The sequence below is a fragment of the Lissotriton vulgaris genome, chromosome 10 (assembly GCF_964263255.1).
Source record: "Lissotriton vulgaris chromosome 10, aLisVul1.2, whole genome shotgun sequence".
NCBI classification, from domain to species: Eukaryota; Metazoa; Chordata; class Amphibia; order Caudata; family Salamandridae; genus Lissotriton; species Lissotriton vulgaris.
In genome coordinates this window covers 990,157,240-990,175,122 of record NC_141698.1, presented here as the reverse complement: position 1 = coordinate 990,175,122, position 17,883 = coordinate 990,157,240, and positions in this window count along the sequence as shown.

The window sequence follows — 17,883 nt, the reverse complement described above, 5'->3', positions numbered from 1 at the left end:
AACTAAGATGTTGGCCTCTCTCCTTACAGTCTGGCAGTAGAACTTCCATAGTACCTCATACAACATACACTGATGTAGAAAACAGTCTAGTAGGCTCTAGAATGCCTAATTAAATTAAATGCAAATGTGAAACTATGGAATTCCTGCATTCTATGGGGCAGGAGGGCAAGGATACATGAAACGTGAAAGAAATATTTGTCATTTGACTTCTTTGGCTGGTCTAATCTTCACACAAGATGTACTTGTTATGAAGACCTCCTAGAAAAGCAAAAATAACAGTGAGGCTGTTATAGTTATAGCTTTCTTGTTGTGCTAACTAATTATAGTTTATCATTGTAAACATTTAGAATGCCGACATAGAAAGAATAGGTGTGAGACAATACTAAACGGTCACGGATGGAGGTCTTGCTGCTAAAAGACAGATTTGCTTTTCATACAAACTGGTATGTAAATATTATTTTGAGCATTTACATTTTAAAGAACGGTAAAGGATAAAAAGCCAATGAATCCAAAAATTGTAAAGCTATTTTGCTATTTTTGAACAACTGTTAGGAAACTGAATATGAGCTATATGTGGTGTAACATTATCTGCCATAAGATGAATGTGGCGCCATCGTGGTTGAGGGAGAGTAGGTATATATGGGTTGCTCTTTTAATATCAGAAGCTGATAGTATATAATGTATAAGTGAATAGTGATGTGAGTTGGTGCTGCTGGTTTCTGAGCACCCCTCTCCTTGTTTTCTGAATGTATCATGGCACAAGGGGTCTCTGTGGCATTTTCCAGCAGCTGCAATTCTTCATCCGCAGGAGAAACAGTGTGTTATCCGGCACCAGCTGTCAGCCAACACACTTACACTTCTGCTCCATCGCCAGCTCAGGCCTTCAATATCTTTTAAACAGACTGGACACTGTGTCCTGGCTGTAGGAAATGTGACACCCTCTTTCCATCTCTGAATTTCCTCAGTGAGTTTCTTTTGTGGCCTTCGCTTGTTAGGGGGTTTTGTTTTCTTTTTGATCTTCCCTTCCCTGGAACCTTTCGAGGAGAGTTTTGTTTTCCTTCAACTCTGCGGGGGCCTTCTCTTTTTTTCTGTTTGGTTACGAGGGACCATGTGTTCCTTTTTTTGATGTTTATTTTTTAGTGGAGGTCACACCCAACCCATATCCTTTTTAAACTACCTTCTTGGTTCAAAAGCGCTGTTTTGTCCTTCATTTAAGTGCAGTCAGGGAAATATCCTGAGGTCGCATACCACTAAATACACAGCACACAAGTAGAAAAGTAAGGTCATGAGCTAGCCATCTATATCTCTTCCTGTATGTAGGGGGTGGAGCCACCTCATTCCATGGATAAAGCTACTGCCCATTCTTCAGAACTGTACAAAAACATTGAAGGTGACAGGAAGGTTTCACTCGTTCCTTCACTTTCTACTCTGTTAATTGCAGATCACTGCCACAACATAAAGCAGATATTTACCATCTCTTAATAGAGGAAAAACCATGTGCGATTTTCCTTACAGAGACCTGGTTGCATGATGGTGCTGGTCCCGATGTAGCGGCCGCACTACCCTCTAATTATGCTATCGCTAGAGTTGACAGGGAAAGACAGGTTGGAGGGGGGATTGCTGTGATTTTTAATAGGGAATTTATTTGTGATTTCCAAATGGTTAATATCCCAGGATGCGAAGCAGCTTTTTTTAAAATTGCTCTGAACCCTAATTTTACCTTCTCTGGTTTTTTAATTTATCGTCCTCCTGGAGGCAGTAACGTTTGGGCTACGAATTTGGCCAACGTCATTTCACCTTACTTTCTGAATGCCCAAAATCTGACCATACTGGGTGATTTAAATCTCCACTTGGAGGACACATCAAATAGCATGGCTGTCAACCTTCTGGAAGATTTGAATACTCTTAGCATGACACTGCGGAATGAGGGTCCCACCCACCAAGCTGGCCATTTGCTGGACCCCATAATATCCAACCTACAGGAACTAAAATGGCTGAAAACCGACCCCATCTGTTGGTCGGACCATTTTTTAACCCTTTTTAGCATTACCCCTACTGACCCTAAGCCATCACTCTCTACTCGGCCCCCAATTCTTATGAGAAATTGGAAAAGGTTAGACCTATCCGAGCTGCAGAGTGCACTAAAGATTCACCCCCCCATTTTGGGCACCGACATGGAAACGATTGCGCGTGAAGCCCATACCTGGCTGGAGAGAGCAGTCGATATCTGTTTGCCCGCTACTAAGTGCAGGGGCAACGTCCACCGTCCGCCAGCCCCTTGGTATAATGATGAATTACAATTAGAAAAAACCAAGTGTAAGGCCTTAGAGCGAAAGTGGCGCAAACACTACGATCCTTTAAAAAAGGAAATTTATCGTAGTGCCAGAAATCTCTATCATAGAGCCTGCACGAGAGCCAAGGCTTGTTACATAACTGAGACGATTAACACAGCCGCAAACAAAGCACGGACTCTTTTTGACACTGTTAAGGAACTGGCCGGAGCAAATTCTATGGCTGCCCCACCTCCCCTGACCCCTCAAAAATGTCAAAATCTTGCCACATATTTTGTGGAAAAGATAGAGAAGATAATTGCCAACATTAATCCTCTGATGAGGGACGACGGGGAAGTTCCGTCCCCACCTTTGGCAAACCAAACAGGACCACGGCTTGACTCTTGGCCACTCATTTCTTTGGACATCTTGAAATCTTTAGCTGCGTCCATTAAATCAGGCTCTCCCTGCGATCCTCTCCCCATCAACGTCCTGAGGCAGCTGGACGACCCAGCTCTAGGGATTATTGTTGATACACTAAATGCCTCTATCCATCTGGCAACTGTTCCAGCGGCCTGGAAGCATGCCATGGTCAGCCCTCTACTGAAAAAGCCGGCGGCTGATCCTGAGGTGCTGGCCAACTACCGCCCAATTTCCCTGCTACCTGCGTTCTCTAAGATTTTAGAGAAGCACATTCACGGTGTACTCTCAATGTACACGGAGAACAACAATCTTCTCCATTTTACTCAGTCAGGTTTTAGGGCCGGCCACTCCACCGAGTCCGCCCTCTTGGGAGTCACCGAAAAGATTAGGGGACTTTTGGATGAGGGGCAAACAGTTGCTCTTGTCCTACTTGATCTTAGTGCGGCCTTCGACACCATCTCACATAACAGACTACTTGCTAGGCTGAGTGATGATGGTGTCGGAGGGAAAGCGCTTGACTGGATCGCGTCCTATCTGAGCAACCGGACGTTTCAGATCTCGTCCTCGCAAGCTCAGTCTGACACCTTCCAGTCTCCACATGGCGTGCCTCAAGGCTCAATTCTGAGCCCGCTGTTTTTTAATCTGTATCTCCGCCCACTCGCCGATCTAGCTGAGCGAGTCGGTTTAGAACTCATGTCTTATGCGGATGATTCGCAGATTATTTTTTCCCTTACCAACACAGAGCCTTCATCCCCCTCTGCGTTGAAATCAGGCCTTCAGGAAGTCTTCAGCTGGATGTCTACTAATCAGCTGAAGCTTAACGGGGAGAAGACGGAGATTCTTATCCTAGGGAAAAAGAGAGATCTATGGCAGGATATCCATTGGCCATCCTCCCTGGGTGCTTTCCCCCGCCCGGCCACTCAAGTCAGAAACCTAGGGGTATGCATTGATGACTCGTTATCTATGAAACAGCAGGCAAACAAAGTAGCTGGTATGTGCTTCACCATCTTGAAGTGGTTACGGAAGATCATTTGGATGCTACCCATGGATACCCAGAAGACCGTAGTCAATGCACTGATTACATCTAGGCTTGACTACGGTAACATCTTATACCTGGGCTCCAATCTAGCTGTGATTAGGCGGCTCCAACTGGTCCAAAATTCCGCCGCCAGGCTGCTTTGTAAGATCCCTAGGACTGCCAGAATATCAAAACACCTTAAGGACCTTCACTGGCTCAGGGTTGAGAACCGTGTCCGGTTCAAAGCATTGACCTATATGTTTAGGATCAAGGCAGGGACCGCCCCAAAGTACCTTCAGAATCTGGTTAGGCCCTATGTTCCTGAACGTAACCTCCGCTCCTCAAATGGAGCCAACTTTGTGGTTCCCAGATTCAAACTGGCCCGTATGGGGGGAAAGTCTTTCTCCCATTTGGGACCAGTTCTCTGGAACTCTTTGCCCTTAGCCCTGCGTAAGGAGGTAAACCTTGCCAGTTTTAAGAAAGGGGTAAAAACTTGGCTCTTTGATAAATAATTGCAGGCTTCAAACAGGTTGTTTTCTGCGCTGTCGGTGTTTCTCTCAGCTCTCACCCCCTTTGCGCCGGGAAACCCTTTGTGGGTATCTGTGCGCATTATAAGTGCAAAAAATAAATAAATAAATAAATAAAGGTTTTCAGGAAAGGAGGGTGAAATTAGCACATTCTTTCCAGATATTTATTTGTATTCTGGAGCTCATAACTCTAATTTTATTTTGTAAAGAAACTACAAGTGAGTATATCAAAAATAGAAAAATTGCTTTAATTGTGCATAACTTTTCTTGGTCAATTATTAAGCTTTTACATAAAGATGTCTATCATATATTGCGATTGTAAATTAAAATCAGCTGTGCAAGTCACTTTTGAATCCATTACTGTATTAAAGCACTTGAGCTCCGGTCTTCCGTCTATGAGATCAAGCAAGCAATTACAATGTTGTTCAAATCAGATTTCCTTAACAAACAGTAGACAAGAGGTGTTTTGCAAAACAGGAACAGTTTGGTTAATAAAACACTTCGACAAGGAGAATAGTTACAGGGACTAAATCTGAGAACTGTCTCAATTTACATTGAGTTTAAGGCTTCTTTAAATACAATATTACAACAGCCAATAAAGGTCTCTAACTTACCATCTATGGTGAGGAATGTTGGTTGCAGGTTTTAGGTTAATACATGAATGGTCAATGGTTATTACAGGTTGGTCTTGACCTGCGTGGACACAGTGCGGAAAGTGTCCAGATGTCCAGAATGGGGAGCACATGTTTACTACATATTCTAGGCCAGGGGGAGAGGGTGTGAGCATGTCTATTCCTGCATGTGGTGGGAGAGGTGCTGATTCCTTGCTTGCTATTGTAGGGTTATCGGATTGAACTACTTCAAAGATAGCCCACAAATCTAACAATGCCTCCCTAAGGTCTCTTCTGACCTGTATATCTGGTTTTTATATGTTTTAGTGTGCCCATTTGTGCTAATTTGTCTTTGTGTCAAATGTTCCCTCCTTAGGCTATGTGCCTTTCATGTGTAAATGCTGCACTTTAGCATTGGTAAACCATTAGACATAAAACCCATGAGACTGAGGTGTCAACTCTGCCCAATTCAGCATTAGCTATGTCACAAAAACCATTGTACCTAGACTTATCAAGGGCTATACACAGTATTTTCACTTAAGCTAGTGGCCAGCTGTCTTACAAAGGGACTTCCTCTGGTAGGCCTCCGAGGCCACCTTATGACTGATACAGTTGGGACATCTAAAATAGTTAATATTCCAGGCCCCATCAGTGGCAGGGAACTCAGGTTATCCATTCACCCTAGTTTGCCATATGCCAAATACTTTTAGACTATGCCAGGTTCATATGTTGTCTCTTACCCTCTGTGCCCGCTGCTTCAGGGTGGACCTCTGCCAGAGGATTCAGCAGAACTTCTAATCAATTGCTGAGTCTGCTCACCTTTCTCATCACGCAACATGAATCCGTCCAAGCGGGGTCATCTTCCTTCTGCAGCAGTTGGACACAAGGTCCCAAACCTCCTAAGGTGGCTCGCCAAAATGTTGTTCAAATCAGATTTCCTTAACAAACAGAAAACAAGAGGCGTTTGACAAAACAGGAACAGTTTGTTTAATTAAAGAGGAGAATAGTTACAGCTACTTGGTCTGAGGACTGTATCATTTTACTTTGAATTTGAGGATTCTTCAAATACAATATTCCAACAGCCACATACAGGTTTCCAGGATACGATATGAGGTGAGGAATGTTGGTTGCTGCCTTTAGGGTCATACATTAATGGCCAAATATTACTACAGGTGGGTCTTGACCTGCGTGGACACAGTGTGGCCAATCATGAGTGTCCAGATGTCCGGCATGGGGACAAGGTGTTTACAACTTGCACTAGTCCCTGATTGGCTAAGTGCTCCCAACTCAGGTGGCAGCTGACTTTATGGTGTCTGTAGGAGCGCTTACCCCCACTGGCCTTGTTTGCTTTATCGGGGCAATCTCCCCTGACCATTGTAATGTTGCTGGGCCTCTCTGTGGAATTGATCAAGAGTTTCCTACAAAGTGTTTGCCTGCCAGCTATACACCCTCCCACCTGTGAACCATAAATCAGTAGTCCCAGGCCTAGGTCATAGGTTCGGCCTGACCATGTACTTGCGTGTCGAGGTAGATATGGAGTTCCGAATTGGTGATTCTATGATAGTTCATTTTTATCGACAAACACATTGATATCCATATTAACAACAATGTTCCCTGTGCATGCTTTTAGAAAGCTAGCAAATAATTCAGATGTATCAGTCAACTGTCTTGTATTATCGTTAATGAAAACTGACCTGAACTGTGAAATGTTCAAAAAATGTGCCAACCTTTAAACATAGATGCTCACAAACATATTCAGTAAAGACATGAAAACAAAGTAATGGCTTACAGACCACTAAGTATGTATGTATGTATAGGCATTTATATAGCGCACTACTTACCCGTAGGGTCCCAAGGCGCTTCGACTGCTGCGATACCCTTCCTGGCTTCCCTGAGAGATGGTCCCTTAATGGGTATCTCCAGGGTGAGACCAGGCATCCCCGGCGGTCTGGTGGGGCCGTTAGTAAAGATGAGGCAAGCTAATGCCCAGAGTTGCCGAGTGTGATCGCTGATCAGAGTGGGCACCGAGGCGAGAGAATTATCGAGTCCGCTGACCCTGGTCCAGAAACCTGCCGCGCCGGGAATCGAACCCTGGTCCCGGGCCGTCCTCTGCTCTCTGGTCTGCCGCCTCTAACCAGTGAGCCACACTACTTCACCTACAGGTGATGCTCTGGTCATTGTTTGTGTGGGTAGAACAACTGTGTCAAATACAAGCATGAAAGAGAAAGTCAATCACAATAACCAGAATAAAAGTCCTTCCTGCTGTAATGAGTTTCCTTCATAGCATTTTTCTTGTCCAATTGGCACTGGATAATCTACAGCCTTGTTGGGGCAAAGTTTCCTTGGAGGTTTAAACTGGGCAAATAAGTATGAGAGGTACATGGGAGGTTTTTCAGTGTGTTGCTTTGACAGTCAGATCAAATTGGAAAGGTTGCCTGAGATGTGATAATTGTTTTCAAGCCAAAGATGATGCTGATGGCATTATTTTATACCAACTGCAGCTTTGTAAAAGTCTTTAATGGGGCATTGAGGAAAACAGTTGAGCAGTTTAGATAGGACAATGAGCTTTAATGTGGAGGATTTGTACCCGAATGCCGAGTAAGGAGCAGATTGTAGAGTTGTTGTATAAGGAGTGATGTGAATTTTTTGTCATTGTTTTAGCATGTCATGTGAATGTGAGATTAGAGTCAAAGAAATCACTGACAGTACAATGATTTTTTCTTTGAGACTGGAGGAGATGTGATGTCACTTGGTCAATTAAAAGGAATCAATGCCGGATTTGTGTTCGGAACTATAGGATTTAGTTTTTTTTCAGGTTTTGTGTCCTAAGCAGGCATACACTGATGATTAAACTGTCACAACTGTCTTCAAGGAGGTCAATCTCAGTTTGGTGTTCCACCAAAATACATTCGGAATTTTAGCCCAAATGAGGTGATTATCTCAGCAAAAGGCCCCATATAGATTTTGACTAGTACGGGCAGGCGGAACAAGCATCTTGAAAGATCACTAAACATCACTGAAATAGATAAGAGTAGGTGAGAGGGAAGTGTTGGGATAAACTCCTCAGGAGGGGCAAGTCAGTTGTATGATGTCTGGAATATGGAGAAGATGTGAGTGGCTTGTGATTTTCTAGAATTGTATGGAAGGGCACTTTGTTTGAGCCAGTGACAGTTCATTCAAGAGTGTCAGACACCAAATTGAGTACTGTGCTAATCACGCAATTCACACGATATACCAAACTGACAGATAAACAGCTGCTAATGCGGTCCAACAGATTCAGATTTACTGGTGCAGTTAAATTTGTATGGCGTGACACTTTCCAACGGTGTTTTAGAACTTTGTGCACAGCTAAGCATTGGTGCCTCAAAACAGGCAGCCCAGGTTCAAGTCAACCGGATCCCTTCTTTGCCGAGTTGTCCATAAAAAATAAATTGATTTCCACTGGTAATGCGTGGTCACTCGACGTCGAATGTGAAATGTGTCTCATAACGCTTTAATAAATCCTCATAACCTCGGGGCATATTACCAACAAGTAGCGATATTTATCGCTAAATAGGCTTAGCGACAATTTTTTTATCGCTGCCTATCGCTGGGTATGTTAGCAGAGAAAACATGCTATTAGCAACGTTTTTCTCAATTGTGCTAAAATATCCAGCGATAGCAGCGAAATGCGTGAATATCACTGAGAATACAGCGATATTCACGCATAGCGACGAAATGCTCTTAGCCATGTTAGCCACCTCCCATTGGATAACATGGCTAAGAACTGGTCTGGGCCTGCCTTGCTAATAGGCGATAGCGACGTTAGCGACTGCTTTCAGTCGCTAACTGGTTGGGTACGCCAACTTTGCATGTCATTAGCGATAAACATCGCTGACATGCAAAGCGGGCCCCAAACTGCTCGCTATCACCTAAAAGCTGTCGCTAACATCAGTTACCGACAGCTTACTAATAGGGTGATAGAATTATCGCCGCTTAGCGGACGAAAACGGCCGCTAAATCGGCGATAATAGCCTATCGCCCCCCCTTGGTAATATGCCCCCTCATCTTTTATTTTGGTGCTTCTATTTGGCGTCTTGTGTTGCTCCTCACTGGCGCTTTTTCAATGTATATGATCAAGGTCTAAAATTACCAGGACTCATTCTTGCTCCTCTTGAGAAAAGAGCTTATCTTCAAGTAATGCCTCACTAATGTGCAAGTCAGTACCACTGCACTTTTTGGCCATTTTATCACCAATGAATTTATCACAACTCTGCATTGTCGCTTGTCAATCTGCCCCCTATCCCTCCACTCACTGCTCACCCTGTCTTTGACCTTTCCTCCCTTCTTACTTGCACGTTCCCGCGATCCACGTCAATGATGCCTCCCTCCCTTCCACAGAATTTGGTCGCGTTACAGCTGGGTTCACGTTATATAAATCAACACACATACATAAAACATGCGTAACTTCTCACTCAATGTATGTAACACTATGTTTACCAATGTCCCGTATAAATATTCTGTGAAATGCCTATTTCTTCCTATGCGATGTTGCTGTGATTCAATAGATTATTTTATTATCTACTCCAAAAGATGTCAGGAAGCTCTGCAAACAGAGCTGCACACTGTTATCTTCATTAGGAGCGCAAAGCCTTAACCCCGCCGGAATCCTTTTTTTCTGGATTTAAATGAACTGAGCAGGAAAATGACCAGCTGTTGAGATTACCACCCAAATCCTCTCATGAATTTTTAAAGGTGGGGATTTTGCTGGAACTAAAATCAAATGAAGGATCAAATGCCACCATATTACAGAATAAGAATGTGTTGCTTAAAATCCCAAGAAATTACAGTCTTTCTGCGCCATCTGGACCCGCATGGTTTGCAGAAGAAGAGAAACACAAAAGAAGCAGTGATTAATTTTAATGTAGAGTGAAAAGACTTGTAATTAAATGCAGTTTTATTAAGTTGGTATTGTTCCTAGTTGAAACCTTCCAGACTTAGAACAGTTAGGGCTTTGGAAATGTTACTTTCATTTCTCGTTTTAGAAAACCCTTTGAATCTTTCGATGGTGACAGCAAAATCATGTAATTAGGCGATGATTTATTACTTAGAGATTCTTTCAGATTAGGATACCACATCATGTTAATCATTCTTTTCATTATGATATTTGTTATTCTCGTTTACAGCTTCTTTATAAATAATGAAAATGTAATATTGCAGTTTCTTTTGTTTTATTCATATACCATTTATCTGATGAATAGCGGTACGTGGGAGAAACTTTCTCTAAGAAAGTTAACTGCACATGTTGCACTTTCTCTCAGCTTCATGGTAATTTGAAGATGAGTAAAATTGTTCTCCGTTTTTAGACGTGAGCTGCTTCCACTAAAGAGAAAGGAAAAACGAAATGCTTAAATCAGTAGACGTATTAATCACAGCACTACCCTTCCTGCTCCATTGGTTCCCCTTGCTAACCAGAACCATCTTCAAAACCAGCTGTATCAGTCACAAAACAATCAAGGCCAGCACCTACGCCTATCTTGCAGACAAGCTCACCATCTCAGAAGGCCTGCAGACAGGACATCAACAAGCTGCACACTAAGGGGCCTATTACGATGTCGGCCATAAGGCCTCATACATGAGGTCGGAGGTCTTACAACCAACATCGTTGGTTTTAATTCCGACCGGCTGATTTTGATTCAGCCAGTCGGAAGAGGTCCTTAAGCCAAATGGACGGCGGTTTACACCGTCCAGATAACGATACATGTTTCTGGCAGGGTTTCCAAGCCGGCCTTACTGACATGGAAACAGTTTGTGGCCTCCAGCTAGTGGCCGAGGGTGCACCTACGGTGTCCCCCTGTTAATCCCTGCACCTGTTGCAGGCACCTTGTAGTAACAATCGTGGGGGTGGGGATGCACACCTAGTTACTCCAATTTTTCCAAATGTAATCCCGGTACTCCTTGATGCGTGCTGAATGGTGTGCTTGCATGGCCAAATCCCACTGAAATGAACAAATTGTGAAATTGGGGACACCATCTTGCCCCCTCCAAACGCACTGCAGTATGCCAACCTTAGGCGTTAATGTACATTATCCATTTTCATCCATGTAATCCATTTAAGCCATATTCTCCACTTTAAGCTATCCTGTTCTTCATTTTTTGAACGCGAATCCACAACCAGAGTGGTATGCCTTTTTTCCAAGCTTCTAATATTTAAACAGTGCCCATCCCCACCTCATGCAAAATACGAATGATGCAGGGTTCATCACAAACAGCTTTATTTGTCAAAATCCCAATGCATTTCGGGCATTAATGCGCCCTTCGTCAGGGGTCACTATAAACAATAATAATTAAACCAACAATTATCCATTTGCTCTTTTACACACAAACTCGCATAATTCATTAATTTAATCCACAGAATCGCGTGTTCAGGTGAAGCAGTGTAAAGTGCGCATTATTCCTCATTTATTTACCCAACATGCAAAAATATCTTTAGCGGTGTGTTAATATTAAACAGTTTTTCTTCTGCGCCAATCTCTTCACCCTTGACAGAGATTCCTGAGGCGGAAGCCGAGAATCAGAGGACCGATTTCTTTTAACTGTGTGAGAACGTTTTCTTTATTGTGTTTGATTTTAAAAATCCACTTATCTTCTTACCTGCTGCACTGGCTCTCCCTAGGGGTTTCCGCATTTCCAGGCGGCCGATTTAGGGCTGACTTGGGACGCGGGATCTATTACTCGGGCGCATTTCCACGGGCGCCATCTTTGGGGGCGTGGAGGTCGGCGGGCTAGTGCTGCGGGCTACACTGGCCATAGACTACTTATAGTGCCTGAAAACACCACCACTCATTGACAGAGATTCTTGAGGCAGAAGCCGGGAATCAGAGGACCAATTTCTTTTAACTGTGTGAGAACGTTTTCTTTATTGTGCTTGATTTTAAAAATCCACTTATCTTCTTACCTGCTGCACTTGCTCTCCCCGGGGGTTTCCGCATTTCCAGGCGGCCGATTTAGGGCTGACTTGGGACGCGGGATCTCTTACTCGGGCGCATTTCTACGGGCGCCATCTTTGGGGGAGTGGAGGTCGGCGGGCTAGTGCTGCGGGCTACACTGGCCATAGACTACAAAATGAACCACACAACGTGGACGCGCGCAGCGGGCGCACCGAGAGGCAAGCCCATCTGCGCCCGTCTGCGCCAGACCGGGCCCAGGTACAGGAACTTCTGCCCTCTCCCCCACCTCCACTATCACCTACTCGCACAATTCACTCCTGCAATGGAGACCGGACATAAACCCCACGTGCCTTAACTCACTTAATCCAGAGAGACCCCACAGCCCCTGCACCTCCTGCCAATACTCCTTTTCGACTAAAAAGACCCCTCCTTATCTCGAAATTTGCATAAGTATGCCCTTTCTAAACTGCAGGTCCCTGTCTAAGCACTCCCTAGAAATCTACTCACTGCTACAGGACCAAAATTAGACATACTGTTTTTAACAAAAACTTGGTTGCCCACCTACTCCAATCCGGACATAGTCCAGGCTCTCCCCTCAGGATACTTCATTCAGCACCATAACAGACCCAGTGGCAAAGGGGGTGGGATCCCTATTATCTATAAAAACAATCTCTCCTGCAGGCTAGTTGACAGCTGCATCCTAGACTGTGAGAAAGCTCACTTTACTATCCAGATCTCCCCCACAAGAACTATCTCAGGTCACCTCCTGTACCGCCTTCCCGGCGCTTTAGGGCAATGTTGCAGCTCGCTACTTGAGACAGTCATCTCCCGAGCCAGTATTTCCTCCAATTTCACACTACTGGGAGATCTAAACCTCCACTTTGACGACCCTTTAGACCAAGTGGCAGGCGAGCTAATACTCGATCTAAAGTCCTACGAGCGCCTCCTTAAAGCCCCCACGCCACAAACGGAAAAGGGCATCTTCTTGACCCCATATTCTCCATATTACCGTTTTTTAACCCGAGGAACCATTACCTATCCCATGGTCCGACCATTTTCTAATCCTGTTCACCTGGCAAACCTCCACCGTAACTCCCCAAGCCCTGTTGACACGCAATCAAGAAAGACCTTGGTCCAAACTCCTGCTGGATAGCTGGAAAAGCCTATTAGAGCTATCAGCCCCTACACATGATTCGGGCCCGTTAGTGGCGGATAAAAAATTCACACTTTGGATTGAAAACTCACTTGATCACGTTCTACCCAGGAAAAGAGTAGAAAAAAAAGCAGACCTTTCAAATCTCCCTGGTTCACCTCTGAACTTAGGGATCGGAGAAAGCCATGCAAAAAAACTAGAGCGTGCATGGAGGAAAGATTGGGCCAATAACAAGAAATCTGAATATAGAACAGCCATTAGGTCCTACAGAGCCTCCCTTAAAGCTACCCAGGCTTCCTTTTATGAGAAGAAAATTCGAGCCTCCACAAACTCATCGAGAGAGACCTTCCGTATTGTGAAGGAACTCCTTAAAGTCCCAGACCCGCCCCCCACCACTGACACCTCAGGACTTAGATGCAACCAACTCGCAGAATTTTCTCAACAAAAATTCAAAACATCCCAAAAAGTATCCCTACCTCAGACCAGCCACCAGAACCCAGGTCTCCCAGTGCCCTAAAGGTCTTGCCACACTTTGATTCCTTCTCGCCAATCACCAGGGAGGGATTCCTCACAAAGCTCGGATCAGTAAAAAGTGGGTCCCCAGCCGACCCTGCACCAATTAACATCCTGAAATTAGTGACGTCAACCATCACCCCATTAGCCATTGACCTAATTAACTCCTCTTTATCCCAAGTCATTGTCCCGCCAAGTTGGAAAAGAGCAATAGTAAGAGCCCTACTAAAAAAGCCACAGTTAGACCGCTTAGAGATGTCCAACTACCGACCCATCTCTCTACTACCAGGGATTAGTAAGGTCGCGGAAAAATTCACTAATCAACAACTGTCCGCCTTCTTAGAAGCAGGTGAACTGCTTCGTAGCTCCCAGACAGGCTTCCGCCCTGCCCAGGGCTCAGACACAGCCCTGATAGCGGTGGTTGAAGAGGCTAGGCAGATCTTGGACTTAGGAGGATCAGCAGCGGTGATCCTCCTGGACTTAAGTGCTGCCTTTGATATGGTTGATCACCGTATCCTTATCCAATGCCTCAGCAGTTTAGAAGTCTCGGGCTAAGCCCTGGCATGGCTAAAATCCTTTATAGACAACAGATCCTTCCAGGTGTCTGAAGGCAGCATGCGTTCTAAAACTATCCCTCTCCAGTGTGGGTTGCCACAGGGCTCGTCCCTGAGCCCGACACTTTTTAACGCTTACATGCCCCAACTGGAAGACATTGTCACCCCTTTTGGGATTAAACTGATCACATACGCAGACGACATACAATTGGTCGTCTCACTTAACCAGTCAGACCATTCCTCCGGGAACCTTCGATCCTGTCTTTCAGAAATCTTTAGCTGGATGAACAAATCCCTCCTTAAACTGAACGGAGATAAAACAGAGCTTATGCTTCTGGGCCACAAAACCACACCTATCCTTAACCCCATGTGGCCCACATGCATGGGAGCAATCCCCCTCCCAAAAAGTGAAATTAAAAGGCTTGGTGTATGGCTCGACCAAGACCTTTCTCTCAGAACCCAAGCAAAGAAAACCGCTGGCGTGTGTTTTGGCCTATTCCGCACTGCACGGAAAATCCTCCCTCTCTTACCTCCCCACTCCAGAAAACTCCTCATTCAGGGCCTCATCCTCTCTAGGATCGATTATAGCAATGCCCTATATCTAGGTGCCCCAGAAAACACCATAAACAAACTACAACTCATCCAGAATTTTGCAGCGAGGCTGTTGACATGAACATCACATAGACACTCAGCTAAACCCGCCCTTAGATCCCTTTATTGGCTGCCAATATGGGAAAGAATAAAATTCCAGTCCATGTGTATTATGCACAAATCTCTCCAGGGCAAGGGCCCCCCATCCTGAGAGATCTGATCACCCCTACAAAGCCAACAGGGCACTTAGATCTGATCACCTTTCCTTCACAAACCTCCCCAGAATAAAGAAGGCATTAACAGGTGGATGTCTCTTCTCCGTCAACGCCGCAAGACTTTGGAACTCCCTCCGCCTTAATATTCGCATAGAACCCAGTCTTCTGAAATTCCGCAAGCTTCTGAAAACTTTCCTCTTTCCCTAAAGCTTCCGTTCCCTCTGCTGAAATCTCTACTCATAGCGCTGGGACGCCCACGGGTAGCCACGCGCTCTAATCCAATTCCATTCCATTCCATTCCAAGTATGTTAGTATCCTCCTTCCCAATACCACCTTGTAGTGCCTGTCATGGGGTGCAGCGATTAACACCACCTCACATTTCCCTATGGGAGCATGTACTACAGCCGGTTTACGGCTGTAACACATTCTCCTATAGGGGAATGTCTGAATGTGACTGCACCATTTGCGGTTGCATCATAATAAGGGGATTGGGACTGCCGACCAGAGGTCAGTCGGTCCTGTTTCTAAGACAGTGTAGGGCGGACGTATTAGATCCATTATCATATTAGGTCCCTTAGTAGTGTAAAAAATAAAAAATAAGGCAGCAGGCTTTTTCATGACATTATGTGTCCAGTCTGAACTTTTCACCTATAATCGATTGTTTTCCTGTGTGTTTTCTTAACCTTAACCTTGCCCGCAGGGCAAGAAAGCATTTTCTTTCGGTGGGAGTCTATTTGGGAGCAACACTGGAAATCAGAAAGATGAAGGAAACCTACAAAGCAAATTGTATAAACTTGAAAAACTAACAAAAGTGGAAATTTCAAAATGCCTGGAAGAAATATCCTTGAAAAAATATATTGAAGTGGGAAGAATCCCCAGAAATGTAATGATTATGATAATCCTGAGCTATGAGCATTCTCACACAGATCTAATAAAAGAATGGGTCGAATCTGATAATCAAAGCACTCACAACAGGATGAAGATACTAATCAAGTATGCAGAATTAGAAAGTACAATGCTACTAGACCAGATAAAGGAACTGAATGAATCAATTGAGAAAGAAGAAAACAAGGAAAAATAAATACATTTAAATAAGACATGAAAGTGCGAATGAAAAAACAAGAAGAGGGAGTGAAGCAAAGGAAGTCACACAAAGGGGACAGATATTTAAATTTGCAAGCTGTTTTGAAACAATGCAGAGACAATGCTACAATGAAATGAATCAGATAAGGAAGGAAGCCTCCCAAAGTGATTTAAATTTGGACACAGGTTCGGAATGGGAATAAGATAGGTCTGGCATGAAAGTAAGTGATAAGGCAGGCACATCTCTTCAAGAGGAGTTCCTTTTTTATGCAAGGATAGGAGGACAAACCACAAACCCCAGACACAAGAACACCAACAAAAAGGAGCAGGAAAATCAGGTGAGGGGTCCAATGGAAAAGGAATGGAAAAAAAGGAAGATCAACACGCAGCACCAAGAAATAATACACCAACGGAATACAGTAATTAACCTTAAGAATAATCCCGTAACAAAGACAGATGAAGAAATCCTTGCACTTGACCTCTCCTTTTGTCCTGAGTCACATTACGATTATGCCCAAGCCAGGGTAGACATGTTCAAATTTGTATGCAGATTCAGACTTAAAATGTTTTACTACAATAGATCAAGCCCAAGACCTGCAAGAAGAAATGAGAGTGGCAACCTTGAAATATTACAAGTTTGCTATGTTGATTTTTTAAGGGATTCAGTGACTCTTGAAGAAATAGAGACTAATTCGGAACTGGGTAACACCCAAGTACTTGATTTGGCTGATATAAATATATATTAACTGGGGTATACGAAATTTAAGGAAATATCAAAATTCATCCCACCCACCATTGATGACAATATTGAAGTGTTCTCAGACTTAATGAGAGTAGAGCTGAAAATAATGCAATGTGTCAATGAAACAAAAATAAGGAAAATGTTTAAACGCAATGAAGGGTTCACACAAGTAGTGAGAATGGGGAGTGAGAATGCGAGTTGTATAGTGAGAGAATCAGATAAAAGGGGCAATGTTGTCCTGTGGGATAAAAACATGTAGATGGAGGAAGCCTACTCTCAGTTAAATGATAGACAATACAATGTCAGAATTGGGCAGGTCAAATTGACACAAGGAGAAACGGGTTTCCACAGACAATGAGATGAATTGAGAGATGCAGGGTTACTATAGTGTAATGAATGTAGCTCAATTAAAAACACTGACCCAAAAACACCCATGTTCTATTTGATCCCTAAGATCCACAATGACAGAATGAAATCACCAGGGAGGCCAATACTGGCAGCTATTAATAGCCTTTTGAAAATGCCTCAATATATGTTGATCAGTTTTTGCAACCACTAGTACAAAATCTTCCCACACATATTAAAGATACAACAGATTTCCTCAAGAGAATTTTTGCTATCACATGGGAAGAAAGGATGGTAACGATGACACTAGATGTAACATTGCTTTACATGAGTATTAGACAGAGGGATGGTTTATTAACCAAAAACATAACAACATCATTTTGAAAATGATGGAATGGTGTTTGACTGAAAATATTTTACTGAAAATATTTTCTTGTTCAACTGTGAACTGCTTCAACAGTTAAGAGTGGCTTTAATGGCCACCTGCTTCTCCCCCAGCTTTGCAAATCAATATCTTTGCACAGGTGATGAAGAGACAGCAAGACAATTTGTGGAAGAACTTAATCCGAACTGTCTCAACTTGAATTTCACAAGTGTAATAAGCAAACAACAAATTGACATTCTAGATGTAAAGATTGAGACAAAAAAAGTCAAAACTTACTACCACAGTTTTTAGAAAACCTACAGCAGATAACAGTATACTGCATGTGGACAGTTAAAACCCGCAATCAATCCAAAACAATATAACATTCGGAGAACTTTTAAGAGCAAAAGATATTTGCAGTGAGGAAGATCATTTTAAGCAAATGCAAACTAACATAATATCTAGACTGAAAGAAATGGGGTACACAGAGGACAGGTTAGAGAAGGCACAAACAAGAATGGTCAAAACAGAGGATTTTCTGTTTG